Here is a 15,976-nt window from a genome sequence, read left to right on the forward strand (position 1 = left end):
AACGATGTTCATTGCAGCGCTATTTACCATAGCAAAGATATGGAACAAACCCAGATGTCCCTCAGTTGATGAGTGGATCAACAAGATGTGGTATTTATACACAATGGAATTCTACGCTGCTGTCAGGAAGAATGACATCGCCCCATTTGTAAGGAAATGGGAAGACTTAGAAAAAATCAGATTAAGTGAAATAAGCCAGACTCAAAGGAGCATAGGCTCAATGGTTTCCCTCATTTGTCACAATCAGTAGAAATCTTGGGCTCTCCTAGCAGAGATTTACAATAGAACAAAACCTAGATTCAAAAGGCCATTTAGGATGATGCTAAATGAATGGACCTCCAGGATATAGAAACAAAAGCCATATAATGAATGATTGTTGTCCTTAATGTACTATGTTATCTCTCATCTCTTTACCTTGTTATCTGATATATTGAATATATGTTTATCTGATTATTTGAAATCTTACTGGGAAGGGGGGAAAACAAGATGAGGGGTGGGGTAGAGGGAGGGAAATGGGGACCAAAACATGAGAAAGGGTATCAATGTTTGTGAAGTAATGCGCCTTTTATCTGGTGAATATAATGTAACCCTTCTAGTAATTACAATAAAACATATGAAAAAATGGCATTGTCCCATTTGTAAGGAAATGAAAAGACTTAGAAAAAAATCATATTAAATGAAGTAAGCCAGATCAAAAAAATCATAGGCTCCATGGTTTCCCTCATTTGTAACAATTAGTTTATATTTAGGGTCGTCCTAACAGAGGATCATAATAACTCAAAGCCTATGTACATATAGCCATATAGGGTGAGGCTAAGTGAAATGAACTCTAGGATATGGAAATAAGAAGTTTATTGTTGTGATCATTGTTCTTATTGTATTATGTGAAGCTATTTCTTTTATCTTCTTTTCCTTTTAAGGTTTATCTCAGGTTGTTACTGTATCTGATTTTGGCACCTATTATATATACATTTATTTGTTTATTTGAAAAAGGAAAGGTAAGGGAAAAACAAGATAAGGGGGAGGGAGTGGGGGAGGGAAAGTGAGAGAAAAACATGGGAAGGGGTAACAATGTTCAAGAAGTAATGTACCTACTACCTGATAGATGTAACTGTGACCACTCTGTACATCACCCCGATTAAAATAAAAGAAAAATCACATACCACATAAGAACCACATCAAAGAATAAAATTCAAGTCACTCTCCCTAAAATTACAAAGTTGTTTATTTTTTTTCTTAAGGAGATGGCATTCTTCTTCATGGAGCTCACTGTGGCCTTGTGTCTTGCTCCTCATACCTTCTAAACTCCAGTAGGATTGTTCAGTTGCCGGCCCATTTCTGTTCCATCCAGAATAAGCAGCCTCTGGCATTTCAGGTGTCTCTGCATCTTGATAGTCAGACCTTCACACTGTTCTATCCCCTCACTGAAAGTTGGACCTTGACACTTGCTTCTAACTTAATAGAATAAAGCCCAAGTGATGGAATGTCACATTTATGATTTGTTTATAAAAGGATTTTTTTTGCTTCTATGTACTTCCTCTCTCCAACTCTGCTTGCTTTGACAAAGAAAGCTACCAGCTACCATGTTGACCGATGTCCTTTGGAGAGGCCTGTGTGCAAATAATTGATGGTGGCCAGTGAGGATCATAAGCCCTTGAGTTCAACAGCCCACATGGCAATGAATCCTGTCAACAATAATGGGAGTGAACTTGGCAATTGGAGCCTTGCTAATATCTTGATCATAATCTCCCTAAGACTTGGAGCTAGAGGATTTGGCTAAGCCATACAGATTCTTGACCTAAAAAGAATGTGAGACAATAAAGATTGTGTTTTAAGCCACTAAATTTTCAGGGTGATTTGTTATGAAACAATAGACAACTGTTTTCCAAATCAATATAGAGGACAGGGAAACAAAGATATGCCCTCTTCCCTTTCAGTGAATTTAAAGGAAGTCCAAGAGGAGTAACCTTCAAGTCATCGGTAGAAACCAGTCAGAAAGACATGTAAAGCTCCTAGGGAGTCTAGGAAATACCATTTTTATCAACATGGAAATAATCTCTGCTGAACTCTGGGGTTCTGTTATTGAGTAAAAGAAGAAAAGGGAAAATGGATAATAACATACATAATCACTTACTTCTGCCAATGCCACTATGACAATTTTTTCAGAAAGCATTTTAAATATCATTAAATAGGAATATTTTAGGAATTCTTGTATTGAGGGTGACATGGTTATAAACATTACTAAAATTATATGTCTTCATGTACTAGGTATATAATTCTTAAAATTCTATATAATACACAATGATTTCATTCTACCTAAAGGTAACCTCTTAAAGCCTCTTTTTAAAGAGGATTTTAAATCAAGACTTTATGCTTGCTAGGCAAGTGCTTTACCACTTGGGCTGCATCTTCAGCCCATATTGCTTTATTTATTTTTCAGATAGGGTTTTATGTTTTGCCTCTCATTGGCCTCAGACCATGATTCTCCCATCTGTGTTCTCCATACATGGGATTCAGTTAAAAATCATCATTCCTGGCTTGTGAGTTGACATGGAGGCCTTGTGAACTTTTTTCCCAGATGGACCTCAAATCACAATCCTCATAATTCCTACCTTCAAGGACCTGGAATCATTGGTTTGAGCTGCTCCTTCCAGTTCATAATTCATCACAATGTTGCTTATGAAATTCATATTTCAAGTCATCTTCTCAATAATTTTGAAGGGCATGGGACTTTCCCCCCCTTTAGAACCTATTATCTCATTCCATTAGTTTCCTTGGGTTGCCATAATGAAGTATTACAGACTGAGAAACTTAAAAAACAGAAATGTCTCTACTTTGGTTACAGACCATAAGTCTCCGATTAAGATGTCACCCTAAGATTTGGTTAGTGGCTCTCTTCCAGGTATCTGTCCTCTCAGTGTGTCCTTGTATGGAAGAGGAAGAAAGTGAAGAGAACAATTTCTCACTTCTTTTATACAGTTACAATGCTATTAAATTAGACCTGATATGACAATTTCATTACTACAGTTCCCTCCATACTGATTCTCTGGGCAGAAGAATTTGCACTGTGGAAAATGGAAAATGGTGGCAACCTGTGAATTTGTGGGTAGACAGTTTAAACCATGACAGGGATCATAGCTCTGAGTTCATAATCTTGATAAAGAGCTGTACAAGGAATAAGAGAGGTAACAGTGCATTTTCTTGTTCATTTGTGTTCACATCATATAATGTCTTCATATTTCTTGGAGGAATCAATTGAAACCATTCATCTTTGTTGAAGGATGAATAGAACATGAGTTTCCACTGATCAGTCTACCCTGCTTGTGCTTGTTTCATACTAATGAAGCATCTACTGTTTTCATTCCTGATACCTGGAAGTCCATGGATGGTGGTGTACAAACCTATCTGTTTAAAAACTATTTCAAAAGCTGAATATATTTTCTTTTCTGGATGCACAAATAAATATTTTGGTATTTTCTTTTATTTATTTATTTATTTATTTATTTACATAGCTATTTATTTTTTGCCTGTCTTGGGCTTTCTTAAGGCTTGTGCTTTATCACTTGAGCCACAGTGCCACTTCTGGTTTTTTCTGGGTATGTGGTATCCAGGAATTAAACCCAGGTCTTAGTGCATGCTAGTCAAGCACTAGGCAAAACTCCTGTCCCATCTGGTATTTTCTTTATGCACCGCAACATATTAGTGACAACACTCTACTTTGTGACAGTGTTTGGCTTCTACAACACTGTCTCCAGAGATCTTATGCACAGATTTTGTAGAGTTGCCTTAGAAAATAATGAGTGGTATTTCATCAAGACGTTATTTTCAGTTTTAAATGAGAAAGTCTGTTTAAAATGCTTAGCCCATTTCCTAATACCTTGTCAGAAAGCTTTCTAGAAAAGCTAGCTCAAAGTGAACAAACATGCCAGGCACTGGAGGCTCTTGCATATAATCCTACTTGGGAGGCTGAGATCTGAGGATCACGTTTCAAGAGCCACCACAGAAGAAAAGTCAATGAGACTCCATCTTCAAATGACCAGCAAAAAGCTGAAGTGGAGGTTTGGTTCAAATGGCAGAATGTCAGCTGACACAGAGTTCAAGATCCTTGAGCGATCCCTTGAAAGATGGAGCTCTCATGGGCTGCCTCTAATTTCCGAATGCCATATAAGGAGAGCTCGCTTGCATGTGGGAAAGACTGAGGGATGAAGAGAAAGGAGAAGGCACAACACAGAGTTACCAGAGAATGTAGAAACAAACTTATTCAAGAAGAAGGAGGAGGAACCTTGAGATTCCATTTAATTTCGAAGAAAAAAAAAAGATACAGAGTAAGATAACTTGTCAACTTAACATTTCAAAAAAAGATATAGACTGAGACAACTGGTCAACTTAAGATTCACGAAAGCTGAGGGCAGGGCAAGGCCACTTCTCTAATGACTGTGAAACCCTTTCCAAATTGCTTTGATATGGAATATTAAGGAAAGCAAGGATCAAGGATGACAAGAGCTCTTTCCATGCAGCAGTGGCTCATACCTATAAATCACAGCTTCATCCGGTGTGAAGATAAGAAGGATCACTTTTCTGCTCAGGCTGCAAAGTTCCTGAGACTACTCATTGAATAGCTAGATGCAGTATGAGGTGCCTACACGGAAAGAGTCACATAGGTGGATCATTTCTAGACATATGCTCAATTGGGGGTGGGGGTGGGGAGACTATAGCTCAAAAACAACCAGCAAAAGTCAGCAATGGAAGCTAATGGTCAGTAGTAAGAGAAATTGTCTAGCAAGTATGAGGACCCAATTTATAATTCCAATACTGCTCAAAACAAAATCAAACATAAAGAGACCACCAAGGAGCGTGCTTGAATGAAATGCGGATTGCAGCTTATATGGCTGATAGGAAGGTGACTAGCCAAGGATGATAACAGATTTGGAATGGAAAATCAAGTGTTCCATTTTACCCATATTCATTGTTAGATGCCCATGGGACATGTAAGCAAGAAAACAAAATGAGTATATAAGTCTATGTAAATAAGTATATATAAACATAAGTATAAATAAATATAAGTATATATAAATACCTATAAATAAATATATATGTGGAGCTTAGAAGAGAGATTCGGATTGGTGACATTAATGTAATTGTGCTATTGAAATCCATGGTAAAATACAGGGCACCCAAAGAGAGACAGAGACAGACAGAGAGGGGAGAGAACAAAGCCCTTGGGCCATGAGATGTAGAGATTTATTATACAAAGCCAGCAGCAATCCTGAGAAATATGATGATACCATAAAAGCAAAGAGAAAGAAACTGTCTGAAAGGCAGGGCTGTCCTGAACACTGCTGGACACTAACTGTGGTGAAGACATTGCTTTGAGCCAATGGAAGACATCCAAGGCTTGGATAGGCACAATTTCATTGGCATAAATAAAAACCAGCCACATTGGTAGCTTAGAGAATGAATTGAAGGCCTGAAAGTGTTAGCAGCATGTGTAGAGTACTCTTCTGAGAAGTAAAAAAAAAATGTCGGGGGTGGGGGAAGGGAAGGGAATGAAATGGGATCCTATCTAAAATCTGTGAAATCAAGGAAAGATTTCAACAGGAGATATTAAAACATTTGATTGCTGGGATACGTCTACTACAGAGGAAACAGAGGGTCATGGGAGAGAATAAGCTGACATCTGAAGCACTTCTAAAGAGTCTGGCTTATAAAGAAGGAGGAAATACTGTGGCAGAACAGAAAGTAGATTGCAAGTGTAGGTCAGTTGGGTCCTTTGACTGTTGAAAGATGGAAGCTTTCACTGGTCACCTCTAATTTTCCCGTGCCATATGAGGAGAGCTCGTTTGCATGTGGGAAAGACTGAGGGATGAAGAGAAAGGAGAAGGCACACACAGAGTTTCCAGAGAATGTGGAAACAAACTTAATCAAGAAGCAGGAGGATATCAAGCACCAGATGGAAATATAATATAGTATCATGCCAGGCAACTGTGGCCCACCTGTGCCTCACCTGTGACCCTAGCTATTCAGGAGGCTGAGATCTGAGGATGGAGGAAATGTCCTTGAGACTGTTATCTCCATTTAACCACCAGAAAACTGGAAGTGGAGCTCACAGTGCTAGAGTACTAGCCTTGAGTGAAAAAAAGCTCCCGGATATTGTCCAGGCCCTGAATTCAAGCCCCATGGCACAGGGGGAGAGAGAGAGAGAGAGAGAGAGAGAGAGAGAGAGAGAGAGAGAGAGAGAGAGAGAGAGAGAGAGAGAGAGAGGGAGGGAGGGAGGGAGGGAGGGAGGGAGGGAGGGAGGGAGGGAGGGAGGGAGGGAGAGGAGAGAGAGAGAGAGAGAGAGAGAGAGAGAGAGAGAGAGAGAGAGAGAGAGAGAGAGAGAGAGAGAGAGAGAGAGAGGCAGGGGGAGAGAGAGAGGGGCAGGGGGGAGAGAGAGAGGCGGGGGGGGGAGAGGGAGAGGCGGGGGGAGAGGGAGGGAGAGAGGGAGAGGGAGAGAGAGGCAGAGACACGGAGAGACAGATAGAGAGAGACACACACAGAGTGACAGAGAGACAGAGACAGAGAGAAACAGAGAGAGAGACAGAGAGAGAGAGAGGGTGAAAAAATATATTTGAGAGTCTATCTGGTAGCATTTATCTTCCCAGCATTAAGTCTAGAGAAGGCAGATCATACTCATTTGGGTCAAAGTTTTTCCAGAAGAAGATGGAGAAGGGAATGTAGAGTGGAGTTAAGTGCTTTTGCAAGGGAGTTATTATAATGATGGATGGTGGAATCAAAACTAAGTAGGATGGCAAATGAAGCCAGGAGTTGCTATTTTGAGGGAAAATATGTTATTTTTCTCTAAAGTTTCTTGAAATATGGGATTAGCCTTAAGCTGCTGACAAGCCAGGAACGTGGAAAACAAAATGGTAGGTTTGTCTGTTCAGTGCTATGCACCTGGTTTGGATTTTCCTTTAAGGCAACTGTCTTGAACATTTGTTTACCGTTTTACAGAATCATATTGGTGGTTGTTTAACTACAATTTAGCAATTTAGTTTTGAAATTCTCAGTCACTTAGAGGTAAGCTAACACTTCTCTTAGAGGTGGGGTGCCTCCCAATTAAATCTCCTTTATTTACCTACAAGAGCCCTTAATTCAAGATCATCTCAAAGGCAACAGAACCAGACGAGGGAAAGCCAATGGACAAAGGCTCATCAAAGGTGTCTTTCTCATTATGCTGTTCAGTCTCCCTCAGTAAATAAAGTGAGAATTCCAGTGAAAACATACAACCTGTGACCTGCATCTCAATGAAACCCTCCAGTGCCATAGGGCTTGCTTCTCAGCATAAACCATGCCTAACAGTGCATGTGCTGTGAAGGTCAGCAAGTTTACACTATAGCTGTGCTGTAGGAAAGCAGATGGAAAAAAAAGAATAGCTTAGTAATGCTCTTATATCTTGAAACTTAGGTTTTCACAACCTCCAAGACCTGAACTGGGGCCTTTTATATATTTTAATTTTTTTGCCAGTCCTGGGCTTGAGCTCAGGGCCTGAGCACTGGCCTTGGGCTTTCCTCAAAGCTAGAGCTCTACCACTTGAGCCTCAGGACCACGTCTGGCTTTTTTCTATGTATGTGGTACCAAGGAATCAAACCTGGGTCTTCATGCATGCTAGGCAAGCACTCTGCCACTAGGCCAAACTCCCGGCCCTATTTTAAAAATTTTTAAGTAGGAGACTCACAATTTATAGAAAAGTATAAATATCATTTTGAGACTGGCCCAACTTGGTTGCTTTAAGTCAAAAGACCCAGTTTTGTACTGTGCTTTTCATATCGTAGGAAACTCACTCACAGATCAGATCTACATGGATTGCAGTCTTTATCCTGACCTGATCTGGGTTATGTTTTGCTCCTGATATAGTGTGTGTGTGTGTGTGTGTGTGTGTGTTGTGTGTGTGTCTGCATGCACTTGTGACTTTTTGATAGTTAATTGTAGATAAATTTCATTGACTGGCTGGGAGCAAAGCCTAATGGTAGAGTACTCAACTAACATGCATGAAGCCCTGGGTTCAATTCCTCAGTACCACATACACAGAAAAAGCCTAAAGTAGCACTGTGGCCCAAGTGGCAGAGCACTAACTTGGAGCAAAAGTGTCCAAGGACAGTGCCCAGGCCCTGTGTTCAAGTCCCAGGAATGGGGAGAGAGAGAGAGAGAGAGGGAGGAGGAGAGAGAGAGAGGGAGGGAGGGAGGGAGGGAGGGAGAGGGAGAGAGAGAGAGAGAGAGAGAGAGAGAGAGAGAGAGAGAGAGAGAGAGAGAGAGAGAGAGAGAGAGAGAGAGAGAGAGAGAGAGGGAGGGAGGGGAGGGAGGGAGGGAGGGAGGGAGAGGGAGGGAGGGAGGGAGGGAGGGAGGGAGAGAGAGACAGAGAGAGAGAGACAGAGAGAGAGACAGAGAGAGAGACAGAGAGAGAGAGAGAGACTATCTCTTGACTTTCCTGCCTAGGCTGGCTTTGAGCCACAATCCTCAGATCTCAATCCTCAATTAGGATTACAGTTGTGAGACACTGATGCCTGGCTGCTCCTTACATATTCTTAAGCCTTTTTTTTTCTCCTGCTGAATGCATGACACACAACACTACTCACTTGACTTAACAGTTTTTGTTTTGTTTTTTTTTCTCTTCGGCTGCATTCACATGCATTGAGCACTTTCTGTATGCCAGGCCCTGCACAGGTATTATCTGTGTCATCTCATTAGTCCCTGCTATCTTCCCTTGGGATTATTCTCATAAAATGAGACATTCTAGAAGATCCATGTCTCCTCGCTAGTAAGTTATGGAGCTAGTCTCAATGGCAGGTCAGTCTGGTTCTAACACCCCTTTCTTTAAGCATTCAATTTTGCTAGTGGAGTGAAATTTTATATTGTCAAAGTTATGTGACAATTAAGACCACTTTATTTGATCTCGGTAGACTTTCAGTTGTCTAAATGTCTGCCTGGAATATTGCTTTATTTTACTTTCTACTTGGGTCAAAGTTGAAGAATTGACTCTGAAATTGACTCCCTATTTAATAGGTCCCTAATGTTGTCAATTCTAAAGACAACAAAAAGGAACAGAATTTTTCCTCACACAAGGGAGTCTTCTGGAGTAAAAATGGGTCTATTTGACCCCTCATTGATTTTTATGCTGTTTCCTTCCACTCTGAAAATGAGTGCTGTTTGGGAACTAAGAAGACTGGAGCAAACCTGAGCCTTCTTTTATTTTTTATTTTTTTGTAAAAGAAAACAAAACAGTCAAGCTTTGCATGGCAGGGCTTCCTGTAAGTAAGCGGCCTTTGTCCATACTGTCTCAGTAAATTGGACTCCGGCTTATATCGCACTCCTCCTCATGGATTTCTAGAGTCTTCTTTTGCCAATATCTCTACATCCCAGGCCACATACTATTTTAACGGTGTAGAATACAGGAAACAAGAGAAGATTAGACCATCCCTACTCAAATACTTCCATAGCTATCTTTTCTCCTATTCTTGAAGAATGGTCTATAAACTCTTTCTCTTTCTGTTGTATAGGGCTGTTAATATGTTGGGGGGAATGGAAACTTTAAATGTATCTTTTCCACATATTAGCTATTCGTCTGCATTAGACAGGATTCTTTAAAATAACTGAACCAGAAGAATGAATATAATTATCAGAGGGGGTACATTAGATCCCCTTATACAATGGAAGGATGAGTAGTCCTGGATTGGGCATCTGGCAAATCCTCAGGATTTTCACTGGGAAATGCCAGCATCATCTTTTCCAACTCAATCAAGACCAAGAACATGGGTGTGTTTATAGGAAATCTTCCCACTCTCGTACTTTTTGGTTTTCTTTGTGGTGCCAGTACTGGGTCTTGATCTCAAGATCTGGGCATTGTCCCTTCGCTTTTCACACAAAGTGGTTAATTAGAGATAAGAATCTAATGAATTTTCCCACCTGGGCTGACTTCAAACTAGGATTCTCAGATCTCTGAGTCTTTGGTAGCTAGGATGACAGGCATGAGCTACTAGTACCCAATTCTTCTACCATTTTATCCAATGTGGTCTCCAGTATATTGAATGGTGTTGTGAATGTTCAGAGTTGGTCTCCCCACCTATTTTTCTAACTCACATGCTGGAAACCCACATCCCTGGAAATTTCCTAACAGAAATGTCCAGGAGTGTGTTTTGCAAACATTCTAAGCATCCTTCCATGCAGTCATGTCGACATCCAATAGTAATCATCACAGTGGCCTTAGGACAAGGTATCTAGCATTTCTGAGGTCGTTTTTTTTCTAACCCCAATTGTAAAACAGGATGATGATACTATTTCTCAGGCTTTTTTAAACTTAAATGAAACAATACACACAAAACATTTACCAGGTGCTGGTGGCTCACTTCTGTAATCCTAGCTACTCAGGATGCTGAGATCTGAGGATCATAATTTCAAACAAGTCTAGACAGAAGTCCATGAGATTCTTATGTCCAATTTACCTCCAAAAAGTCAAAATGGAGCTGTGACTCAAGTGGGAGAGTGCTATCTTTAAACAAATAATCTCAGGGACAGAGACCAGATTTGAGTTTAAGCCGCAAGGCTCAACACACACACACACACACACACAGAGAGAGAGAGAGAGAGAGAGAGAGAGAGAGAGGGGGGGAGGGAGGGAGGGAGGGAGGGAGGGAGGGAGGGAGAGAGGGGAGGAGGGAGGGAGAGGAGAGGAGAGAGGGAGGAGGAGAGAAGAGAGAGAGAGAGAAGAGAAGAGAGAGAGAAGAGAGAGAGAGAGAGAGAGAGGAGAAGAGAGAGAGAGAGAGAGAGAGAGAGACGAGAGAGAGAGAGAGAAACAGGGCCAGGAGTTTGGCCTAGTTGTAGAGTGCTTGCCTAGCATGCATGAAGACCTGGGTACTCAGTACCACATAAATAGAAAAAGCAGGAAGAGATTCTTTGGTTCAAATGGTAGAGTGCTAGCCTTGAGAAAGACAAGGACAGTGCTCAGGCCTTGAGTTCAAGCCACAGGACTGGCAAAAAAAAAAAAAGGAAAAGGAAAATACCAGAAAGCACTCACAAACAGCGCAGGAATGTACAGGAGAGAATAAATGGCCAATAAAACAACCAATAAAAAGAAACTAACAATTTATATACTTGTACTCATCTGGTGACTCAATATATTCCAGGATTCTACAACAGAAAATCTTGGACTAATCATCAGATCTTTAGAAAAGCTAGTACAATTTCTGCCAATTAATTTGTATCAACATATCTAGGCAATATTTTCTTTCATAGACGCTGTTTGTTCCTATATAAAATGATCTTTCCAATCTAAATAAGCTTGTTCATTAGTTAGTTTTTATTGGGGAGAGCAAAGGAGGTCACATAAAAGTTGGAACAAGTGCTTGCTTAGGCAGAGCATAAACTAAAATTGAAACAATACAAAGATGATTAGTATGGCCCCTGTGAAAGGATGACACACAAATTTGTGAAGTGTTTCATACTGTTTAATTAAAAATATAAAATATAGAGCTACTTAACAAAAATAGAGATAGATATTTAGATAGAGGGACAAGGATGAGCAAATATAAGTGGCATTCATTAGACACTACGTGGAAAATGAACTGGGGACAAGAGAAAAAAACAGAAGAGAGTGGAGGGGGAGACATGATTCAAAGAAAATTGTACTTATTACCTGATTCATGTAACCATAACCCATCCACATATCAACTCTAGTCTATGGCCATACCACACTGGATGCACCCGATCTCATCTGTATATCAACTCTACAATAAAAATAAATAAAAATTAAAAACCATAAGTTTCAAATGGGGCCACAGAACAAGTCACCTACGTATTCTTGTAAGTGGTAAGTATGGTTAATTATATAAATTGTATTGTAATGGTTTCACTGAGAGAACATTGTACTAATTAAAATGTGCATGATCTCCATAGAGACAAAAAATAAATTTTTAATAGAGAAGAATAAAAAATATTATAACTATGAAATGTCCCTAAAGCATGTGAATAAAAATTGTCCCATCTAAAAAAGTGATAATATGACATTTGGACATAATTCTGCTGTCAGTAGGTCAAAATCAGGATCTAGGTGGCCTTGGTTGGTTGGAGGACATTTTTTTCTTTGTGCCAGTCCCGAGGCTTAGGCATTGCCTCTAAACTATTTTGCTCAAGGCTAACTCCACTCCCAGCTTTTTGATGGTTAATTGAAAGGTTCTTCTTTCTCTAGGTATGCATTTTACAAGAAAGGAGTATTTTTCCAATTTTTTCAGAGGGTCATCATTATAGCCACTTTTTAGTTTGTCCGCTGTGACTATTTATGAAGCAAAAATCTCAAAAGAGAGGTATTTATGATGTGTCAACCCTCTTCTAAGCCCTTTTACATATGTTATCTCCTCATTTCACCAAGGAGCAAAGTAGTACTCAAAGAAACTCAGTGGTCTATATAGTAGAGGAGGAACAGTAGGTGTTTGAATCCTAATCTATTTCACCTCCAAAGTCCCTATTCTTTGGGGTATTACAATGGGAATATTCAGAGGAAATATAACCTCTTTTTAAAAAAGTAAGGCAGACTCCTGCAAAGAAAATTATGCAAGCATCAATTCAAAATACTCCAGAGACAGGAACTGGAGAGATTAGTACCAGCTGAAATCAGATGAGAGAGCCCAGCCTGGCAGTGGGTAGAGGGCCAACTATACAGACAACACTTTGAATGCACACACTTGCCTCTTGCTGCTCTGCCCTGTCCTGGCCTCATTTGGCAAATATTTGCCAATAGCAGTTTCAGGAAGGGAAGTCTTTTTAGCTTGTTCAAGTTTAATCAGGAAACAAAGGCTTCTTGTGTTGTTATGAACACTCTGTGATAACTATATGAATATAATTTAGAGATAACCAGTTTGTTTTGATTGAAGGCTTTCACTTTGTTTGGATTCCTCCCACCCCAAGTACTGAAGATTCAACTAAAAGATGAAAGTTTAGTTTTACCACTCTAGTCACATCCAGTCCTTTGCCTGTTAGGTTATCTTTCATCTGGGCTGGCTGAAAACCATACCATGCTCCTACCTCTATCTCCCGAGTAGCTAGAATCTGAGCCTTGCCTCAAATAACTATTCTTTTGCTAAGCAACTGGCATATTTTGTGAGATACAAGTAATTGCCACTAGGCAATTTCATCATTGTGTGAAGGTTGTAGGGAGTGTGCCTTCAAAAAACCACAGAGAAAGGTTCATCTCTGGATGTGGCCTCTTGGTAGAATCAAAAGATAAAGAAAACAAGAGGTGAATGAGGTTGTTACTGTGATAACCCAGCATGTTGTTTTGTGGTTAGCTACTTTTTATAAGTGAAAGAATATACTTTAGTGATAAAGAAAGCATCATAAGTACATAAGACAGTACCACAATGATCTTTTATCATTACAAAATGTCATATACCAAACCTAACTGTACATACTGTACTTGCAAATAAGATTAAAACAGCTACATAACTGTGTAAGTAATAGCTGCCTGAAAGGCATGATTATATACTGGAAGATACCAGGATGTGAAAATATTATAACATTTAATTATCTTTCTCTCCAAAAGTCTAAAGTCAAAATAGCTTGGGGGGATTAGCCAGTGATTAAGATAATATTAATTGCTGACATGTGTTGTTTTCTTGCCTTGTTCCAGTTGTTTAAATGACTCAGTACTTTGACTTGGGAAATCTGCAAATCAACCCAAGGAGGTGAATATTGTTCCCTATTTTGCAAATAAAGAAATGAAGGCCTAAGTGGGTTACGCATCTGTTGGTTCAGGGTCACACACTCAATGTCAGAGCTTAGATTAGGTGCTAAACATTTTAAATTTTAGCATCTCAATCTCTCTCTCTCTCTCTCTCTCTCTCTCTCTCTCTCTCTCTCTCTCTCTCTCTCTCCACTCTCTCTCTCTCTCTATATATATATGTAAGATTTTACATAAAAACTTTATGTATATATACATAATTTATATATACAAATACATAATCTAAATATTATATTTAATATACACATAGAAGTATATATAACAAAATATTGTTATTGTAAAGGTGAATCACATAAATCAAATAGTGAGAATATTTTATTTCTGTGAGTACTGGGGCTTGAACTCAGGGCCTGGCCTCTGTCCTTGAGCTTTCTCAAGGCTAGTGCTCTACCATTTGAGCCACACCAAGGATTGAACCCAGGGCTTCTTTCATGATAGGCGAGCACTCTACCACTAGAACACACTCCAGGCCTGGTACATTTCTTTCTAAACTACATCACCCTGTCCCTCATTCTCAATTTTTCCCTCCTGTCCCTACCACCAAGTTGGATAGATCATTTTCATCATGGTGCCCAGTGAGTACTATGGCTGCATTTGTTTATTCTTTGTCCTACCATGTGTGCCTCCCTTCTTACTCTCCCCGAAACAGATAAACTAATAAAGGTAAACAAAAACAGCAACTATGCATGAATCAAGAAAATGTGGTATATGTATACACAATGGAATTCTATTCTTCTATCAGAATGATATGGTACTATTCATAAGGCAAGGGAAAATGGAGACCGTTTTTTTAAGCAAAGTAAACCAGACCCCCCCTCCCCCCCAAAAAAACATAGGCTGCGTGTTTTCCTTTATTTATAGTAACTAGAAAATGTCTATAAATCTACAAGTAGACACACTGGATAATAAAGCACACACAAAAATATACTGATAAATTATATAGATCTGAAGATATTCGTAGGGTGAGAACAAAGGAGAGAATCACAAAGGCTCAAAGGCTATATGCATGCCGTGTGTGTGTGTGTGTGTGTGTGTGTGTGTGTGTGTGTGTGTGTGTGTGTGTATGTGTGTGTGCTGGTCCTAAGGTTTGAACTCAGGGACTGGGCACTGTCCTTTAGCTTTTTTGCTCAAGGTTGGTGCTCTACAGCTACTGGTACAACTTCAGTCTCCTGAGTAGCTAGGATTACAGACATGAGCCACCAACACCCAGCCATATCCTTTCTTTTACTCCAAAAATTCTAAAGCCTGAGTTCTTCAAGAAATGCAGAAGGCACATGATATACTGATGGTACATCACTCGAAAACTGTTTGAATAGCCAGTCATAATTTTCTCAAGTTGGAAAGATATCTGAAAATAACCAGGTACAACCTTTCCTACTGAAATCTAATAAGTACCAAGCTGGGTTGTAGTGGCTTCCTCTCATTTTTCTACATGGAAAAAAATATTAACTGTATTTTGCTCAAGTTAACACACAACCCAAAACAAACATATTTGCTGGAGCATTTGTAATGCAGAAGGAAAAAAAAACAAAAGCAGTTGGGAAACTCCAGAGTTGACAGCACATCATCAATCTTAACCTCATTGAGACAGAACTCATAACGTTTTATTACATGCTCCCAGACAGGAACCAGGCTGGGCTGCCATCATTTTTTGGATGGAGCATACTGTTTGCAAACAAATGCTACTCTTTATTATCATCATTCCTATAAATCCTACTGTCATCAACTTAATTATGATCACTCTTAAGGACTAGGCCTCACCAACATCGTACACACTGCCTCAACAAATATTACTCTTAGAAAGCACCTCCTCACCAACCCAGATGCCACTCAGTTTATGATTGAATCAACAAGATATGGTATTTATACAATGGAATTTTATGCTGCTGTCAGAAAGAATGACATTTGTAAGGAAATGGAAAGACTGAGAAGCCAGACTCAAAGGAACAGGTTCAATGGTTTCCTTCATTTGTCATAATCAGTAGAAACCTTGGGCTCTCCTAGCAGAGATTTGCAATAGAGCAAAACCTAGATACAAAAGGCCATATAGGATGATGCTAAATGAATGGACCTCCAGGATATAGAAACAAAAGCCATATAATGAGTAATTGTTGTCCTTAATGTACTATGTTATCTCTCATCTCTTTTGCTGTCCCTTGGTTATTTCATATTGTTACAGTATTTCACCTTGTTATCTGATATATTGTATAT

The 15,976-nt window shown here is 39.6% G+C and overlaps 1 non-coding gene across 1 annotated transcript; it reads left to right on the forward strand.

Moving 5' to 3' along the window:
* The first annotated feature begins 11,373 nt into the window (after window positions 1-11,373).
* On the forward strand, window positions 11,374-11,478 carry LOC150063949 (U6 spliceosomal RNA). The gene has a single exon (XR_016535350.1). It is a non-coding gene; the product is annotated as a U6 spliceosomal RNA (small nuclear RNA).
* The last annotated feature ends 4,498 nt before the right edge of the window (window positions 11,479-15,976 follow it).

This window comes from Megascapheus bottae, chromosome 4 (assembly GCF_031878675.1).
Source record: "Megascapheus bottae isolate mThoBot1 chromosome 4, mThoBot2.hap1, whole genome shotgun sequence".
Classification (NCBI taxonomy): domain Eukaryota; kingdom Metazoa; phylum Chordata; class Mammalia; order Rodentia; family Geomyidae; genus Megascapheus; species Megascapheus bottae.